This window comes from Drosophila sulfurigaster, chromosome 3 (assembly GCF_023558435.1).
Source record: "Drosophila sulfurigaster albostrigata strain 15112-1811.04 chromosome 3, ASM2355843v2, whole genome shotgun sequence".
NCBI classification, from domain to species: domain Eukaryota; kingdom Metazoa; phylum Arthropoda; class Insecta; order Diptera; family Drosophilidae; genus Drosophila; species Drosophila sulfurigaster.
The window spans coordinates 53,079,203-53,098,230 of NC_084883.1; the positions used below are offsets into that span (position 1 = coordinate 53,079,203).

At 36.9% G+C, this 19,028-nt stretch overlaps 1 protein-coding gene across 5 annotated transcripts in view; it reads left to right on the plus strand.

The window, feature by feature from the left end:
• The first annotated feature begins 139 nt into the window (after positions 1-139).
• LOC133845971 (kin of IRRE-like protein 2) overlaps positions 140-19,028 on the plus strand; it is a 151,351-nt gene continuing 132,462 nt past the window's right edge. For 2 of the 5 annotated variants that reach the window (XM_062280668.1, XM_062280669.1), the window contains exon 1: positions 147-1,210. The gene's annotated coding sequence lies outside the window, so the exon portion shown is untranslated. Of the gene's footprint in view, positions 1,211-19,028 lie in introns of all 5 variants that reach the window. The other 3 variants (XM_062280665.1, XM_062280666.1, XM_062280667.1) reach the window with 3 other exon arrangements.

A 19,028-nucleotide genomic window follows, 5' to 3' on the forward strand; every position in this document is an offset into this window, starting at 1 on the left:
TAATTTCCCTATATTGTGGGATATTTGCCAAAAGAGCGAGCACAGCGTCGGCGCAAAGCTGCTGTGCGGCAACAGCTGTTTCAGTTTGGCACGTGCACTCAGTTGGCGCCAAAGCCAAAACAATTGAGCACAAAATCCTTGGAGAGAATTGTGCCCCGCAAAATCACAGCTGTGTGTTGTCAAACGTCAAACTGATGCTGCTGCTGCCTCTGCTGCTGGCTGCCGCTATATTGGGTTTGGCTGCCAAATAAACGACGTTAGTTCGTGAGGCGCTGGCTGAGCAGTAACGTCACGGTCACGGGTAATTTTGCAAGCGTACGTACATAATTCCGTACTTTTTGCCAAAGAGTACAACGTGGAGAAAAATCATCGAAATGGATTTTTAGTGCATTTCTGTGCGCGAAGCTTAAACAAATTTAAAGTTGGCAGCACTGCCAAAATACAAAAAAAATTCAACACTGCAGCCCTGAATATCACAAAAGTGCGAATTTTATGCGTGTGTGTGTGTGAGGGAGAGAACGCGCGCGTTAAAAGTGAAAGCGTAATGAAAACAAACAGCGCCGCAGCCTTTAAAATTTGCGACTTAAATCAATAAACGTCGTGAGACAAAGCCGCCAAAAAAACGAAAAACGAGAAAAAAACACCGTGTGGATGCAGAAGACGCGAGACAAAAGGACTCGAAAGCAGCTGTTATTGTTGTGCCTCAAACGGGGTCAAAAGTTCGTGTGACGTTCCGCAACACCCGTCTGTCTAATTTCGCCGCATACAACTAACTAACTGTAGTAATACTTGTTAAAAGCACTCAAGTGCAGCTACTGTCCTGTCTTGTGAGTGCGAGGAGTGCAGCTGCAGCACAGTAGAAGAAGAAGAAGACGCTGGCCAGACAAAAGCGTTAGACAAGTGTGCCCAAATAGCCTGCGGATATAAATACACAAGTGTAAGTGTATGTGTATGAGTGTGTGTGTGTGCACATGCACTCATGTGTGCGCTTATGAGTGTGCTAGTGTGAGTGTAAAGTGTAAATATACAAACGCAAAGACAAACTAGGCCAATTCGCGAGAGAGAAAGAGAGAGCGAAGAAGAAATAACTAAAAAGTTCTGTGCTGGCACATTTGTCAATGACTGAGGCCAACGACTCGCGTGACTGGGAACAGCTATAACAATAACTGTACCCACTCCTCCACTCCTCCACCTTTTGTTTGTCTTCTAGGTAAGTCAACTTCAAAGCAAACTTTCGCAGCGGGTGAAATGACATTTGTCAAGCCAAAAAAAAGCACAGAAGCCGCCTCCCTCATTATGATCATTACAATACACACATCATTATGATCTTTGTCACTGTCAACGGCAACTCGAGTTGCGTCTGTCAACAGCAGCAACGTCATCTCTTTGCTTCCCTTTTGGAGTGTTTACTACTTTCGGCAATGTTGTTGTTGTTGTAGTACGTGTTGGCTCTGAAGATGTCAACAACTTTTGCGGAGATTCTGATTCTGCTGCCAACTTCACATGTTTCGTGCTTGTTTACGTCACGTTTGTGAGAAGCGCTGAGAAGGGCGACGGGCAACTGTCAAAACTCTTTCACTCCAAAATGGCCGCTTCCGTTTCCGTTCCGTTTCCGCCGTTTGCTTGATTGATGCCCACCGCACGCGCACCACTAATTAAACTTATTTAGCTCTGTCTCTGTGTGTGTATGTGTTTGTAGTCGCCATCGGTCGCCGCAAATGATGACGATGACGCCTTCGATCCCCACTCCCCCTCCCGCTTCACATTTCTGTCGTCGTCCTGGCGCAGCAATTTTTCATTCTCGACTGTCTCGGTCTCGCTTTGAGTGTTTATGGCTTCAATTCAATTAAACAACTGGGTCAGCTGTGGCCGCATTGCCAACTGGCTTCCAGCTTCAGCTTCCAGCTTCGTGTAGTCTAGATGTGGGCAAAAATCAAGTTGCAGCGTAATTAATTTTCAGCATAGGCCGCATCAGACATCAGCGTTGAGTGCAGTAGAATAGTAGAAGAAGAGAATCCCTCTCTCTCTCTGTCTCCCTCTGTCTCTCTCTCTCTCTCCTCACATCACTTTCAACTTTTTGTGTGAAAATTGAATAATCCAAATACGCCACGAGCTAAAATCAAATTGATGAAATGCCAGCGATAGCAAAAAAAGAAAATCCAAAGAGCGAAAAGCAAAATATTTCCACCAACAGCAGCAACAGCAGCTCGATGCAGTTCGATCTTAAAGCGTCATTAATAGCCTCATTAAATGCGATTTTATGGTCGCAATCGAGTTATCGAGCAACTGCAAAGGGCAGTTGATTTAAGTCAAGTATAAGTTGATTACGAAGCAAGCGATGTGAATAAAAGGACATATGCAAGATGACAGAGTTCAAAGGATTCAAAGGAAAAACTCTGTGTGTGTGTTATTACAGGGGAAATTTAATATGTTGTCGATGGGGGAAAATTGACCACGAAAGAGTAATAATAGCATCAAATTATATAAATAAATTGCAGCGGAAATATTTATGGAGTTGTTTAAAAGGAATTGCAAATGAACAATTATTAAATAAATGAATTTCACAGAAATATGTCATTTCACTTCAAGAGAATATTTGAGTATTTTAGTTCTCAGAAATTATTGTCGATTGATGTGTGATTGGTATGATAAAACATTTAAGGCTATTAGTAGAACAAGTTCAAATATGTAGTTCAAATTGATTTACAAATTTAAGAAACTAACCAACGACAATTTCAAAACAATTGGAGAAATTTTAAGGAAGAAAATCAAAAGCAAAATAATATAAATACAATTTTAGCTTAAATTACTTGATTGATGTGAAACAAATATTTCCATTAGAGGAAAGTAAATACAGTTAGGAATTAAAATCATAGAAATTAGATTGTAGAGAAAAAGGTTCAACAGGTAAAAGATGTCAGTAAATAAAAATAAAAATAAAGCTATCTGGTCAATGGAATATATAATATTATTAAATTGCGCATTTTAGTTTATTGAATTCTTGATTTTTATGTAATTCAAAAAGAGAAAATGTGATGATAAAGTAGAGATATTGAAGATATTCGCACTTATTAGAATAACTTTAAAGTTGTGAAAGTAAATACAATAAAGAATTTGAGAGCATACAATTTAGTTTACAAAGTTAAAAAACCAATAATCTTTCAATAAATTGAAGGAAAATAAAGCAGTCAAAAGAAATATGTTATCAAATTGAGTAGCTAAGCTTCAGCTTTTTCAATTCATAAGAAGAAAAATTAACTGAGGAGTAAGGCATTCGAACTTATTAAAAGAACTTTAAGTTTATAAAAGTGAATATGGAAATTCTATGTATAGAAATGAATGTGAAAAGTTTAAAAATAAAACATCAATAAGTTCAAAAATAGTAAGAATTGAGCAGAAATAAAACACTTGCATGAAATTGGATTTTAAATCGTTTACTTGAATTTTTGAAAGTTATAATTATCTATCCGGCTAGCAGAGAAATTTAAGAGAATGGACTTTGTTAAATCGGTTTAAATTTATGCTTATAAAAGTTGAAAGTAAATACAAATTGTATGAAAAACAATTGTGTATAGAAAAAAGCTTTAACATCAAACATCAATAAGTTCTAAAATGAACAAAAATAGAAAAGTTGATAGGAATTTGATATTGAATTATCTATTTCAATTTAAAGTCATAATAGATCTACTTAGGAGGAAGTATTTTGAAGGCATGATAACATTGAAAAATTTCATGAAATTGATGCCGACAAAATCGACAAATTGCGTAAAAAACAATTGTGTAAAATTAGCAAAGAATTGCCAAGCTTAAAAATCATGCAAAAGTAGTGACAACTGAACATAAAAGAAATTGTCTATTTGCATTTTAAAAAGTCATATTTATCTATTCAATAGACATTGTGTGTTAGAGGAAGTATCTTAAGGGCATTTTAACTTTGTAAAATAAGTTTACATTTATGCTGACAAAATTCGAAAGTAAATACATATGTTATCATAAGTAGAGAAAAGAATTCGACAAGTTTGAAAATCAAACATCAATAAATACAAACGAGAATGAGAAATGCCAAGGACAACAAATTGAAGCAAATACAATAAACTAAAAGTCATGCTTTTCAAGCTTAATTTAGCTTCGCTTGTTCGAACTTTGCCTCTACTACACTCAAACTACGAGACTATTTATTTGTTTATCCAAGGTCATAAATTAATAAAATTTGGGAATTTCCGCATGTTTCTTTTCGGCAACAACAACAAAAACATGAAATGTCCATTAAGCATGCTCTTTTTTATTGTATCGTTTTGATGTTTATGAGGCGATTAGTTTCGCTTTCGCCCCAAAAAAGCAAACTGCCTCATTCATTAAAAAAAAAAGAAAAGTGGAAGAAGAAGTTTTCGATAAGTTTGCAATGATTTGGACTTTTAGAGGTACAATATGCGAGGTATTTATCGCTCATCGATTTAAATGTCAGTCGGAAAATTTGTCCTGCGGGAGTCAAGTGTGAAACTTTGTGCCCCAAAAAACTTTGCTTTGCAGCAAGAGAGAGCAGCTAAAGTTGATCAATGAAATTAAAAAGATTTATGATTTTCGAGTTGTGCAACATTTGAAATGAATGAATCCGAAAATGTGCCAGCAAATATCCTAAACACATACACTTATATATACATATATATATATATGAACAATCAACGGGGGAGATGAAAGTTTTTCAAGTTTCAAGTGTCATCCCCATTACTTTGAATTGCAGCCATTTCGGTTAATGCGCGAGGACACGGATTCGAGTTCGGATGCGGACCCTGGTTAGCAGCAGGTTGCCAGTCAGAAGCAGAATTCACATTTGGGGCCAATGAAAAGGGCAACCAAAATAAAAATAAAACTTATAATAATCAGCAAACAAAAGCGCGTTACTTTCTATTAAAATCGAAAGAGGTTCGGGTTCAAATTTTCGCTTGACCCAACAGAAAAAATTAAGAGTCAACGAAAAAAAAACAAGAAAGACAGCTACAGCTAAATGTGCTCGACTGTGAGATACTCGCTACCTATTGTACGGTATTAATATTAAAATATACAAAATTAATATACCACAAAAATACTAAAAATATACTAAATGCTATTTTGGGTATATTGATAAAGCAATACATTCAAAATATACCATAAAGTGGTAAATATACTGTATTCAAAATATACCATATTGTCAACGAAAGCGGTATTAATGTTAGAATATACCAAATTAATATACCACAAAAGTACTAAAATATGCTAAAGGTTATATTTGCTATACTGATATACCATTACATGTAAAATAAACCGGATTACTAGCCAAATCTAAAATATACCATAGAGTGATAAATATACTGTATTCAAAATATACCGTAGAAGTCAATATATACCATATTGTTAACGAAAGCGGTATTAATGTTAGAATATACCAAATTAATATACCGCAAAAGTACTAAAATATGCCAAAGGTTATATTTGCTATATTTATATACCACTACATGTAAAATATACCGGATTACTAGTCAAATCTAAAATATAACGAATTGGGATAGCACTCTATTTCTTATAGTTTCTGAGATCTAGGTGTTCATACAAACGGACGGACAGACGGACGGACATGACTTTATCGCCTTGGCTGTTAACGTTGATCAAGTATATACAAATATACTTTATAGGGTCAGAGATACATGTACAAATTTATAATACCCTTCTACCATATGCATAGCGGGTATAAAAATCGAGCCAAAGCAAAAATAAAAAAATTCGAGTGAAATACAAATTATGTTAATTTAAAGTGAAGGCGGCCCCGAGTGAATGAATGAAAGAAAAATACGTCGCAAAGTGTTTAAACGCATTTGGAATAGAACGCAATGCATACAGAAGTGGAGGGACTAACAGGACTTTTGGACAGGAGGCTAAACAAAAGGCTTGCTGGATTGTGGCTTTGCCCATTCGCAAACTGGATGCTTTCTCCCTACTCCTTTCTCTCCCTCTGTCTCTCCCTCCTTTCTCTTCCTATCTCCCCCATTCACTCCTCTATCGCTCCCTCTCTCCCACTCTCATTTCCTTCTCTCCCCTTTTCAACAAAAGGCCGCATTCGCCAAACGCAAGTTAACCGAATTTTCAAGTAGTCTGGACAGGACTATTCTCTCTATCCCTCTCCCTCTCCCTGAATGTCCTTCCGGTCTGTGCTTTGTGGCTGTGACTTACGGTTTGTTTGAACAAAGACTCGCCGGGTTCAAGTGGCCAACTTGAGGAACACTGGAAAGGGAGAACTCAAGAGTAACAATGGCTGAAGTTCTGCTGCCATTCGTTTGACACAATTAAGGCTTAGGCACGCTAATTTTTGATGCTGTGTCAATGCAGCACCAGCCTCCTCCTTCTTCTTCCTCCTACGACACGCCCATAAATAATGACCTGGTTTTTGGGCGAAATTTGTTTGCATTTGTCTCACTGACGAAATTAAATATGAGCCAAGACTTTCCGAGAGCGAAAGACGCCCAATTGTTGTCATAATGAAGCTAAGGCGAAGGCGAAAGGTGTTGCCGAGGGCGTGGGTCAGAAAACTGCTGTTGCCAGATGTTTCTTCAATAGACCTTCCATTCACACCCATGTGCCCCAAAGGCACACACACATACACCCATACACGGTGACAAACACACACTTACAGCAAAGTCGAAAGTGTGACAGAAAAACAAAAAAAATAGCAAGAAAAAAAAGAGCTAAAGAAAAGAGAAAAAAGTGAGCGCAAAAAATAAACAAGTCGCTTGTCGGTTGCTGAGCGCTAAACAAGCAACGGCTTGCTTATCGTTTGCCGTTACAGTTACCGTTATCCAGGCGCACACTGAGCGAAATCAGAGATGCCTATTGACTTACAGTAGTTTTAGTGCACAGCTTTTCTGAGCATTTTTGGGGTTTACTGAGGCAAAAGACTTTAATTTAATCATAATTTGACAAGTTTGTTTTTCAACTATTAATAATATGGGGAAAGTTCCAAGACAATTTGTTTATTTGAAGGGTGTAGAGTATTTATGAAAATTGAGAACACTTATTAAAAAAAATAGAATAGGTTTCTTTAGTAACTTTATATTATAGGTAATAATTAAAAGGGAGAAAAGCTACAGTCGAGTGTGCTCGACTCTAAAATACTCGGTATCCATTTCTAGAGAAAGAAAATTAATGTACCGAAAAATTTCTAAAAATATACCAATATTCGGTATGTCAATGTAGTATTAAATTCGAAGTATATAATAAAGGTCAAAATATACCAGATTGTCAGTGGTATAAAAATTCAATTCTGTTCCTTTTCAACATTATTGGAAAACTAAATTTACAAATCAATTGTTTTGTTTCAATACAATATGACCGTCTAAAGAAATGAATTTATTTTTATTTCTCTTTTTCGTATATTTTTTTTTTTTAAATAGATATATTTATATTAGGAATTTCTTATTATAAATATTCCCAACTCTTTATACTTATACTTATTAATTTCTCCAATCCAATTAGTTGGACTTCATACAAAAATTTCAATAATATTTTTTCGGCAAGTTTCGAATTTTAAAGACATTTTATTCTTGAGTCCCTTCTGTATCATAAATATGCAGTAAATGTATTATACTACAATTTGTGGGTCATTAAACTCTTTACATCATCCATTTGTTGCCGTAGACATGTCAAACAACAATCATGAACTCTCAGACAGACACTTTGGGCTGTCAAATCCGCACACAAGCGAGCACTTAAATATCGACATATCTGTGGTTGCACTCGACAGCTTTAGACACTTGTACAGAAGCCACTGTACACAGTGGTGGCTCGGCTCGCTTAAGTAGGCTACTTAATTTGACAGTATGAGAAGCGAAGACTTTTGCGTGTTTTCGATCTCTTTCTTGCTCTTAAAGAACTGTCTTTACTGACTTTGCTTGTATTAAAGAAAATATGATATTACTTAATTTGTTATATAGGATAGATTTCAGTCTGTTGTTGCTCTTGATGTCTTTATAAAATTTCACTTTTTAGCCGCTTGTATAAAAACTATGTCTTTGTATGAATGTACATCTTTGTCTTTATGCGAAGATGTTTGCAAAATGTATACTTTAAGGTACTTAACTCTATCTGATGTAGCTTATATTGAACAATCTTTAGATTTTAGTCTGATTTTGATTCAACTAAAACAAATTTGTTTTAGAACTTACTCTACGTCTACAGTTCTATTAATAATTTTGAACTCTTATTTCAAAAATACAATTCTGTTCATTTTCATTACCTATTCAAACTGTATATTGTCACTCTGCAAAAACAGTGAGCAAACAATAAACTTCAATATTTATTTCCCTCTCTTTAAAGGGAACTTTATTTAATTGGTTGTACTAAAGTAAATATTAAAATGGCTTCTTAATTTGATACTTAGCGAAGCAAAAACTTTAGTTCTATTCAGCTGCGACTTTTGACGTTGTTGTTTGATATTTGTATCTTTTTTAAATAATATTAACTATTTAAAACAACAGTTTTACTACAGATGCCACGGTGCTAAAGTAGGGGATTTAAATTGAAGAGAATTTCACGCTCTCTACTTAACATATTATATCCTATTGATGTCTTTTATAATGAACTCTCTTTAGTTGATATAATATCCTATTGATTTCTTTTATAATGAATTCTCTTATGTCACTAACAATACCGGAAATATTAAATTGACTTCAGTCTGTTCTTGGTTTCTTTTTTTTCTTTCTACTGTTCGCTTTTGATGTCTTCTAAAATGAAACCTTATTATTTGCAGCTATTTAAAATAAATGTTCTTAAATATTGACATGTGTTACACTTACAACAGATGTAGAGTAGGAAATTGACTTTGAGAGTGTAAAAATATGAACAGACTTCAAGATTCCTTTCTCTGTATGCACATTATTTCCCATAGATGCCTTTTAAAATGAACTCTGTTTAGTTTCTTGTGTTTAAAGTAAACATGTATAAATTGTATTATCTATTAACCCACAACTTATCTTCCTACTCAGTCTGACAATCAATTTGACATTCCTTTCTCTTTCTTTCTCCACATTATTTCCCATTGACGTGTTTCAAAACAAGTTCGCTTGTGTTGCTTGTATTTAAAGTAAATATTTGTAAATATTTCAGCAAAAATAACAAGCGCAAATATTGCAAACCTTAACTAAACACACTTAACTCTAGAGTAGATGGCAAATTTCTCGCAGTGTACCATGCAGACTGTCTATAACCCGGGGGCCAATGCATATGGTGGGCCATCCACATGACCCGCATATCATCAACCGGCTGCCGTTTGCCTTTTGGCAGCCCTCTCAAACAACAACAACAGCAACAACAACAGCAAAGCGCCTTGGCAAATTTAAACAACGTAAATGGAAATGGCGTTGGAAATGTAAAAGAAACGAAAGGAACAAAAAAAGAAGAAAAAAATGTCACGCATACGCAGCGTTGAACCTTTTTTTCTATTTTTTTGCTTGGTTGCTAGACTGAACGCGCTTCAAAAAAAAAGAAGAACCTGAGAGGGGGCAAAAGTGGGGAGGGGTAAAAGTGAAGGCAAGCAAGCAAAGCGAGCGAATCAACGAACCAACCGAAGGAACCACTTTTGGCATTTCCTTGGCTGCAAACTATTTGCGAGGCTGCTGCTGACTGTCAAAGGCAAACGGCGTCGTCGTCGTCGTCAGGCGCAGCGCCAAATCAAATGCCCAATTTGCTGTATATTGCGCATACGCCACATACGCTGTTGGTAAAAAATAGAAGTGAACGCAGCAAGAAAAGTGGCAAATTATGAAGCGAAGAAGCCTGTGAGAAATTTCATGGCAAATTGAAACGTAATTCCATATAAATGATATTTCTACGTTATCAATGGCTCAATTTGCCAGGACTCCTACACTCCCCTTCCTCCCTTGCCGTTTAGCAGGTCAGCAAATTTCAATTAGATCTTTGTTGCGTTTAGCGTGTTGAAGCAGTTAATTAAAATTTAGTTTTCGTTTTCGTTTTTGGGTTTTATGGTTGCGAGAGAGCGTAAACTTTTTGCCATGTGGATTATTTGTGTGCACACACAGTGAGTGTGTATTGCATGTGTGTGTGTGCTGTGTGTGTGTGTGTGTACTGTGTGTGTGTGTTTGTTTAAAGCCCTCAGTATCATTGGCAATGCGCTGTCAATGCGGCTTATGTGCTGCCAACTATTGACGGCTATTTGATTATGGTTAAACAGTTTGGCCAAAGTGCATTAGTGTGCAACTCCCCTCCCCTCTCTCCCCTCTCTGTTTGGTTGGTTTACTCTCCGCAATTGGCAAAATATTTTCATTAATTAAAAGAAGGCATCGAGGCTGGCCCCCCAAGGGAGACAGCGAGCCAAAGTCAAATGTCAACAGGACCGCAATTATATATATTACTTTATACTATATACAATATATGGTATATACTGTTTGGTATATGCTCTCATTCTTTCATTATTTTTATATCATTTCTCTGGCCTTTTGTGTGTGTATGTGTGTGTGCTTTATGCTAATGTGGCTGGTGCCATAAAATGTGCTAATACACAGGAAAAAGCGGGCGGCGCATTTGTAACTTTGCATTTAAAAAAGCATTATGTTAAAATCTGCCTACGGTCATAGTCAGCAGGGGGGAGGGAGAGGGAGAGTGTGTCAGAGAGAGAGAGAGAGAGAGAGAGAGAGAGAAAGAAACGAGGACCATAGACGCCACGATGCGCAATTAGATTTCCGCTAAAGCGGATTTCGTGATATCGCGTGACTTGGCGGCCCACAATTCAACAGCAAGAGCAAGAGAAGCAAGAGCAGCAGCTACGTTGGATTATATTTAAAAATCAGAGCGCAAAATTGTACAAAATGACAACGGCAAGAATAGCGAGCAACAGCAGCAACAGCAACAGCAACAGCGGCAGCGAGTTGGTTGTGAAAAGCGTCAGGGAAGCGTAAAATGAAAACAAGTTGCTGGGCGAAGCGCGCATGTAGGGCGATGAGGCTAAAACCAGAATGGCAACAACAATTACAGCGACGAGCGACAATAGGAAATGACGACATGAATAACAAGAGCAGCAAACAGCAGCGACAGCTGGCTGAAGTAGAGGGGGAAGTGGAGGGGGGAGTGGAGGGGGGAGTAGGCACCGCACCGCATCGAATGATAACAGGCGCAAATATCAAGGATATTAAAAAAGTCAAGCTGGGTGCAAATGCTAGCTGGCGACGACGCTTCATGAATGTGCCACACACAACTCGAGGGAGTTTCAGTTGTGGAAAGGAAGGAGGGGGGGAGTGTGTTTTGTAGTACTCGCCTTTGTCTTAGTCCAAGTGGCAGACGTGGCAGCCGCCTTGTTGATGCGCGATAGCATCGACAACAGGCTCTGCAACACTCTTTGGGCGACCAAAGGAAAATGTCGCCTCGTGAAGCTGTCGAAGCAGTCGCACAATGAGCGTGAATTAATGGGCTGATTTCAGATGTATCTCAAAATAAGTTGACTCCATCCACACAACAACAATGACAACAACAAGGACCTGTGTTTGTGTCCTTTAAATGGGTCAAGCGTCTCACTTCTGGCCAAGTATTTCAAGAGTATGCATAAAGTATGCCTAATCTGCTTTCTAGCTGATGAATCTTAGATGCAGCAAACAGCAACATCAACAGCCAGCAGCAAAGTCGACTTAATTACACCAATTGCCTTAATTATTCCCATATCAGCAGCCATTGCCACATTTCAAACGGGCCCCAATAATTAAATGAAGCTGTAGCAGCAACTTTAGGGGCCTCTCTCTCACTCGCTTCTCTCCCCTCTTGTATTATCTCAAACTACCTGTAGTTATAGATTGTACTTGTATTGCCCTCAGCAAATTGTCTACACTATTGAAAATTTGCATGCTTGCGCTACATAAAATATAAACTTGCTTGCTCGAGTCGAGTTGTTAAACTATAGATAGAGTCAACGATTAAATGGCTTTGATAGTTATTAGACATGCCAACTTTGGCATGAAAATATTATGGCCAAGCAAAAACTGTGTGGTGTATTTAAAGACGAGTTTTGTATAAATAGAATTTTTGGATTTAAGTGTTGACTTGATTTTCGTCTCAATAATAAAGTTTAGCATACGATATGATGACAGATATACGCAACAGTTTTAGTAGTTGGGAAATATGAATACCAAGAAATAATTTAAGTTATGAGCTTGAGATGTCTGCTACTCCTTTTCAGATAGAGTAAATTAGTGCGATATTATTCTAAAATGATACCAAATTATTCATTCATACTATTGTATACCGAGGGCTATATGTGGTGTATCGAAATACTATATTGCCACTATATTCAAAGTTATCATGTTGCACAAAATACGAAATAACCCAGATTGTAATTCCAAAAACGATGATAATGTTTAAGAAAGAAGTTTATACTCATTCATTTATGTTCTTCTACATAAAAGTAAAATAGTGCTGTCTTATTATAAAGTTATACCAAAAACTTCCAAAATATACCGAATGTTATATATGGTATACCGATAATACTCATTCATTTGTTTTCGTCTACATGGAATTAAAACAATGCGGTATTATTCTAACATTATTACCATAAAAAAACTAAATTATAGCGAATTATTATTCTAAAAATATGCCAAAAATACTAAAATATACCGAAGGTTATATTAGGTGTATCGATATACAGTGCGGTAATATTATAAAATTCAAAATATGCCGAATGTTATTGTTGGTATATTGATATACTGTTACACTTAAAATATACCATAGAACACAAACACTATATGAATGCTATATGTGGTATATCGCTATACTATTACATTCAAAATATACCATATATCGCAAAATGCAGATTGTCAACCAAAACTTAGATTTGAGAGCAACAGTCGATTTTTTCATATTAAATTATTTCTTAAATATTTTATAGAACTTTTATCTGATCGCAAAATAAACAATAATTATTATTCGCATATATTGATTGACTATTAATTTATTAGCTGGCAATTCAAAATTAAAGCCGTTATTTAAATAAAAGTTGCTTTTAATGATATTTATTATTGATTTGATTTAGCTAGCATTTTATTTGATATTCTTGTAACAAGAAATATATATTTTTTCATATTTTGGTTATTATTTGAAACAGTGAAGAGTAGATTAATAAGACGGCAGTAATATGAACTTAAATTTGAATCAAATCCACAAAAGACTGTTGGAACATTAACCGCAAAAAGCAGCCGCTTAGCCAATAATGATTATAAATTCCGTTAAGGTAGATAGGTAGGCAGGACTAAGTCGCGTCTAGCCAGCAGAAGGACGACAATGACCTGCAAAATATGCTGAGAATTGATGTTGGCCAAATGGGAAAATTCATCGGCAAATGCAGGCGCCAATTTCGTGGTAGTTGCTTTGGATTTCGGCGGGTCGAAATTGGCAAGAGACGTTGTGGGGGCGTGGCTGGAATGTTAATTTATGCAGCCACGGTCATCTGTGTATAGTTCTGAGTGTGAGAATGAGCTTCTGTGTGTGTATGTGTGTGAATGTGTGTAAGTGTGTGTGTGTGTGTGTGTGTGTGTGTAGTATAAATAACCCGTTACGTGGCTGTCTTTTGATGTCACAACGGCCTGTGGAATATTATTTTGTGTTGTTCGCGTTTTTTTTCGGTTTTCTGTTTTGGTTTCCATTGGGAAAAGTTGTAACTGCATTTTATTAGCACAAATTTCATTTGCATTTTATTTGCGCTCTCGTTACCCGAAAAAGTTGACACACTCAACTGTAATAAATTGACATTACATACGACAGCGTGTGTGTGTGTGTCTGAGTGTGTGTTTTTGACTGTTGTAAAAAAAATAAACACCTAAAACTAAAGACAAACATAACAGACGCACCCTCAAAAAAACAGAAATTAATGCAATTTCTGTTGCCTCCGTTTTGTTTTTTGTTTTTTTTTTTATAACTTTTTTAATGCAGTTGGCTGTGGCTGTGATTTAATCATACACTCACAAACACACACACCCACACACACACATTGAGTGCTATACAGTGAGTGACAGAAGTTGACATCGTTGTCACTTGTAAACTGCGCAGTTTTCAAAAACTTTTGACGGACAAAACGTCGAAAGTTGTTCTCGCTTCTCGCTTCTCTCGTTGCTTTGCTGCCTTGAGAGGAGGCGGGGCCAGGGGGCGTGTTTTTGGCCGCGAAGGGCGCCCGCAGCAAATTGGCCATGTTGAGCATTGTAGTGACCAACGCAGAGGGAGCTGTTGGTGGGCGTGGCAAGCCGGGGGAGGCGGGGGAGGCGTGCAACACAAATTCGTTTAGTGTAACTTTTTGTGCATGCTCCTTAAAATGCCATAAAGTGTGTGGCAAATGTTTGCACAAAATTAAACAGCAAACTCTCCTCTATTGCTCTTGTTGTTATTTTTGCTGGCAGTTAAGTAGTTTTTTAAGCCATTTATAATTGAACAGTTAATTGAACTCATTGCGGCACTTGTCAGTTACAAAATGAGCTAGAAAGTTGAGCTTGACAAGTGCCCCTAAATGGCTCGGCACTTGAAACTTATTCCAAAAACTGTCATCAGAGTGAAGCTGTGTTCATAGCACGCTATGCGATCTGTTTGCTAATCAAGCTGTGCAGCTGTTAGGTTAAGCCAATTAAATGAGATCTCCACAAAATTAAAACATGTGTCAAATAAAACTGGAGAACGGTCAGTCTTACATTTTATTTTACAATATTAAGTAAAATTCAATTCATAGATTTTAAAAATAAACAATACTACAATACAAAACAAAAATGTAATTAAATAGAATACAAATGTTTATTACAAAAGTTATTTTAAAACGATTTAAGCCTTTGCAAAAAAATGTAGCATACTTTTTCGCGTATATTAAAAATAATTCATTAGCATAGAAAAATATTAATTTCATTATAGAATAGGTTATAGAAAATTACAGCAGAATACTATATATAGTATATTAAAGAAACGTGTAAATTAAAAAACATATTCATTTTAATAGCAAATGATGTATCTATAAATAAAATGCAATAAAAAGAAAAAAAGAAAATATAATATTTTAGTTTTAAGAACAGAAATATATAGGAATATTTGAGACCAAGATGAGAATAAAATATACTTGTAGTTTATGAGTTATACTGTCAGATACCACACTTTACTTTATTTCTTTTGAAATGCAAAACACTCTACAACATTCTATTTCAATTACTCATTGAAAAGACTACGACTTTCTACTTCGATTCATTAGTCATTGGAAATATGTTTGTTTTGGCGCACTCAAGTATTAAATGCCTGCTTCTTGTAGGAGTGTCAAAAAGCACTTTGTGTGTGTGTTCTAATAAATTGCAAATTGCACTTTCGAACAGCTTTCGATTGTTGTCATTTGGCTGCAGTTGGCATTAACAGAACTTTATGATGCCACAAAATCCGTAGCATACTTTTTGGGGCAACATGGAAAAGTGAAATTGGAGAGAAGAGAGTTCGTTCGATGATTTGCGTTTGTGTATTTATAGTAGGGTACGTTTGATTGGAGTCGCCATTAAAGGCATTCGAGATGACTTTCCACTTAACATCGGACCATATCAACAATTTACGGCCGTGCTGAGAGTTAAAAGTCGAAGCAGCAAGGAAGCAAGCATTTTATGCCCTGGGTCATTAATTTGAGCGCTTAAATTAGCAGCTGGTGTGAAATATATGCCAAAAGTTTGCTCGATAAAATGCCAGCCATCTAGCGAACCTCCCACTTTCCCCTTCTCCACTCTTCCCTTCTCATCTTCTCCCTCACATGGCTGTAAAAGCAATTCCGTGAGCTAAATACGAGTATGTGAATCGTTCTCGTCTCTTTTTTGTCGTGTACCTTTTTTTATTGACGTAATTTTATGCGAAAACTAGCCGAGTGGTGGTGAGGGGGCGTGGCAGTAGTCGCATTGGATGTCCCCTTGGCTTGGCCTTATCAAAATTCTATGCAAAATTTGAATTGACTTTTAACGACTTCTTTTGTACATATTTACATTTAATTTGTATACAATTTCTGACGTTTTGTTTTTTTTTTTCTGCTGTTTTCTGTTTTTTTATTGCGACTCTTTCGAGGGTCGTCGAGGGGCACTGCATAGGGGTTTGTGATTTTTGGTTTTTATGCTCAAGATTGTGACTTAATTTGGGTTCAGTTCACTCGTTGTTTGCTGTGTTTTTTTTGGCGTTCGAGACGCGAGCAAACGAGCGAGCGAGTTGCCAGCATAAAGTCATTAAAACTTTTGACTATTTTAAGCGTTGAACGAACGCAGCGCAGCAGAGAAATGACATTTTATTTTATTTCATTTTGTTTGAGTTTATGAGTGCAGAGGATGGATGGATGGTTGGATGGATGGATGCAAGTCTGTCCCTCTTGATGTTCCACTTGAGCTTAAGCTTCACTTGATAATCCACTGCATAGTCTCTTTAATTGCGTGGACAGTTTGTTGCGTGGATGGCTTTCAAAACTTTCGACTTGCAGTTCAAATTAATTGGGTCAAGGGGCAACTCTGGTTTTTCGGGCACTGTCCTGGCCCGGCCTTCGGCAACTAGTGGCAACTCTAGTCGCAACGCTTTGCTTTTGACACATAATGAGTTATTTTTTGGCCCGATAAACTTGTATGCTTGTTGCAACTTTGCCCCAAACGCAGAGAGAGAGAGTGAGTGAGGAAGGTAAATGAATTACGTAATCAAAAGGCGTAGAATCCCGAGTTCGCGCACCAAGATCAAAGGCTTGGCCGAGCTTTGGGGCCCAAATTATGGCCGCAGGACGTGGTCAACAACAAAAAAAAACAAGCCAACAAAAAAAGAGGAGAAACGAAACGAGTTCTCTTTCTCTCTGTCTCTGTCTCTCGACGAAAATGAAACACGCTTAAGACAGGACAACAACCCAACTAATTACGCGCTAATTAATAATTCAAATAATGTGCCGTTGTCCCAAGCACGCCTTCGCCATTGCCTTTGCCTTTACTCGTTCTCCGTCTCTAACTCAATCCGCAGGCGTATACGTAATATTTCTGCGGCCTTTCGTTGTTTATCTTGATTAGTTGCCCTCTTTCCATTGCTTGTTGGGTTAATATTTTTTCATTTTAAAGCCAAATGAATATCTACGAGCATTAGTCAAAAATAAAGATGATGAAGAAGAAACTGAGAACTTTGATTTCCATCGCAGACAAGTTCTTAAATATGCAATTTATCATCGCTGGCAAAAGTTTTGCTCTTACTTCGTTCGGATTGTGCTAATGAATGTGAATGCAAAATGTTAATGACAGCGCGCACCAAAGTGAACACCAAACTTTTCACTTTTTGTAATTAATTGAAGTTGTATGCGAGCTCAAGTAACATTTTGAACTTTGCAGTTAACATTTACATTCTTACAATTCGCAAGTTAACTGTGCAACAGATACTACACTCTTAAGCGAAGAGTGCAACGCACTCAACTCGACATCGCAGCTTCATCAATCAGTTTCAGTTTCAGTTACAGTTGCGAGTTGCGAGTTGTGAATTGCAGCTGCGTTCATTAGCTATAGAATTTAATATGCAGAGAGAGTGCACGTTTTTGATATAGTGCACATTCATATTCACATCGAGTGTGCAACAGAGAAATAACTGAAACAGAAACAACAACTGCAATGATGATGTGCAGCGCGGCGTACGCTGCGTATGAGTTATATATTAATTATTTAAGCGCTCGTTATGCTCCGCATTGCGCTGCTCACTTGGCGTTGGTGTTGCCCATTGCCAGTTGCAAGTTGCAAGTTGCCAGTTGCCAGTTGGCTCTGACTTTTGCCTTTCTCTTTTCTGCCTGTCTGTCTGTTTGTGGCAATGCAGTGCATTTGTCTGGCGTCTGTGTTGGACTGGATTGAGGCCATTTGCTTGTTATAATACCCTGTAGCCAGACACTTGCTAAGCGTTTTTGCCCAGGCATTTAAGTGCTGCTCTCAGCTGCTGAGTTGTGAGTGAGAATCTGAAGTCTGAGCTGACAGAGTTGCACTTAGTAGAGACAGGCTTGATTATGATTTTTTAATCCCATCTCGAGGGTATCGTTGAGTCAATCCATTTGCCAAGCAGCTCTAGCTAGCTAGCTGACCAGTGGCCTGCTTTTTAGTCAAGTCTTCTCATCAACGCAAAAAAGAGAAGAAAAAATAAAGCCATATATGTGTGAGTGAGTCTCGTGGCGGCGTGAAATTGTTTACATTTTTGCTGTGGCCAGTGCGCATAAATGGCAACACACATAGTTATGATGTTTTATATATATGATGGCCACAAATGTAACGCTGCTGCTTTTTGCTTTGCTTTCTATACCCGCTACCCTTAGGGTAGAAGGGTATTATAACATTGTGCTGGCAGTAAATGTATGTAATAGGGAGAAGAAGGTGTCTCTGTATCCATATATTGATTGATATATTGATCAGCGTCAACAGCCAAGATTATATGGCTATGTCTGTCTGTCTCTCTGTCCGTCCATCCGTATGGACACCTAGATCTCAGAGACTATGTGAAATAGGAATATCATTTTGTTTCAAATCGATAGAAATCAAGTTACAAACCGGTTTGTTGTACACACAATAATAACTATTGTATATCTGATTCCAGAGAAATAAATTACGATTGGATTAAAATTGTAGAAGTTATTAAAAAAATACTTCTGACTAATTTCGTATACTGCATTCGGGTCTTGGCTGACAATATGGTATATTTTGCACTCTGTGCTATATTTTGCATGTAGTGCTATATTAATATACCAAATATAGCGTTTGGTATATTTTTGCATTGGGTGAAAATCTGGTATATTTTCCACTCTATGGCATATTTTGAGTGTAGTACTACATATTTATTATACCAAATATAGCGTCTGGTATATTTTAGTATTTTTCCAGTATTTTTTGGTATATATATGGAATATGGTTTTATTGGCATACAATTCGCAGTACTTTTCTTTCTTGTTAGTATTTTTGCAGTATATTAATTTGGTATATTTTGAAATTAGTACCGCACTATTTACTTTTTATTCTGAATGT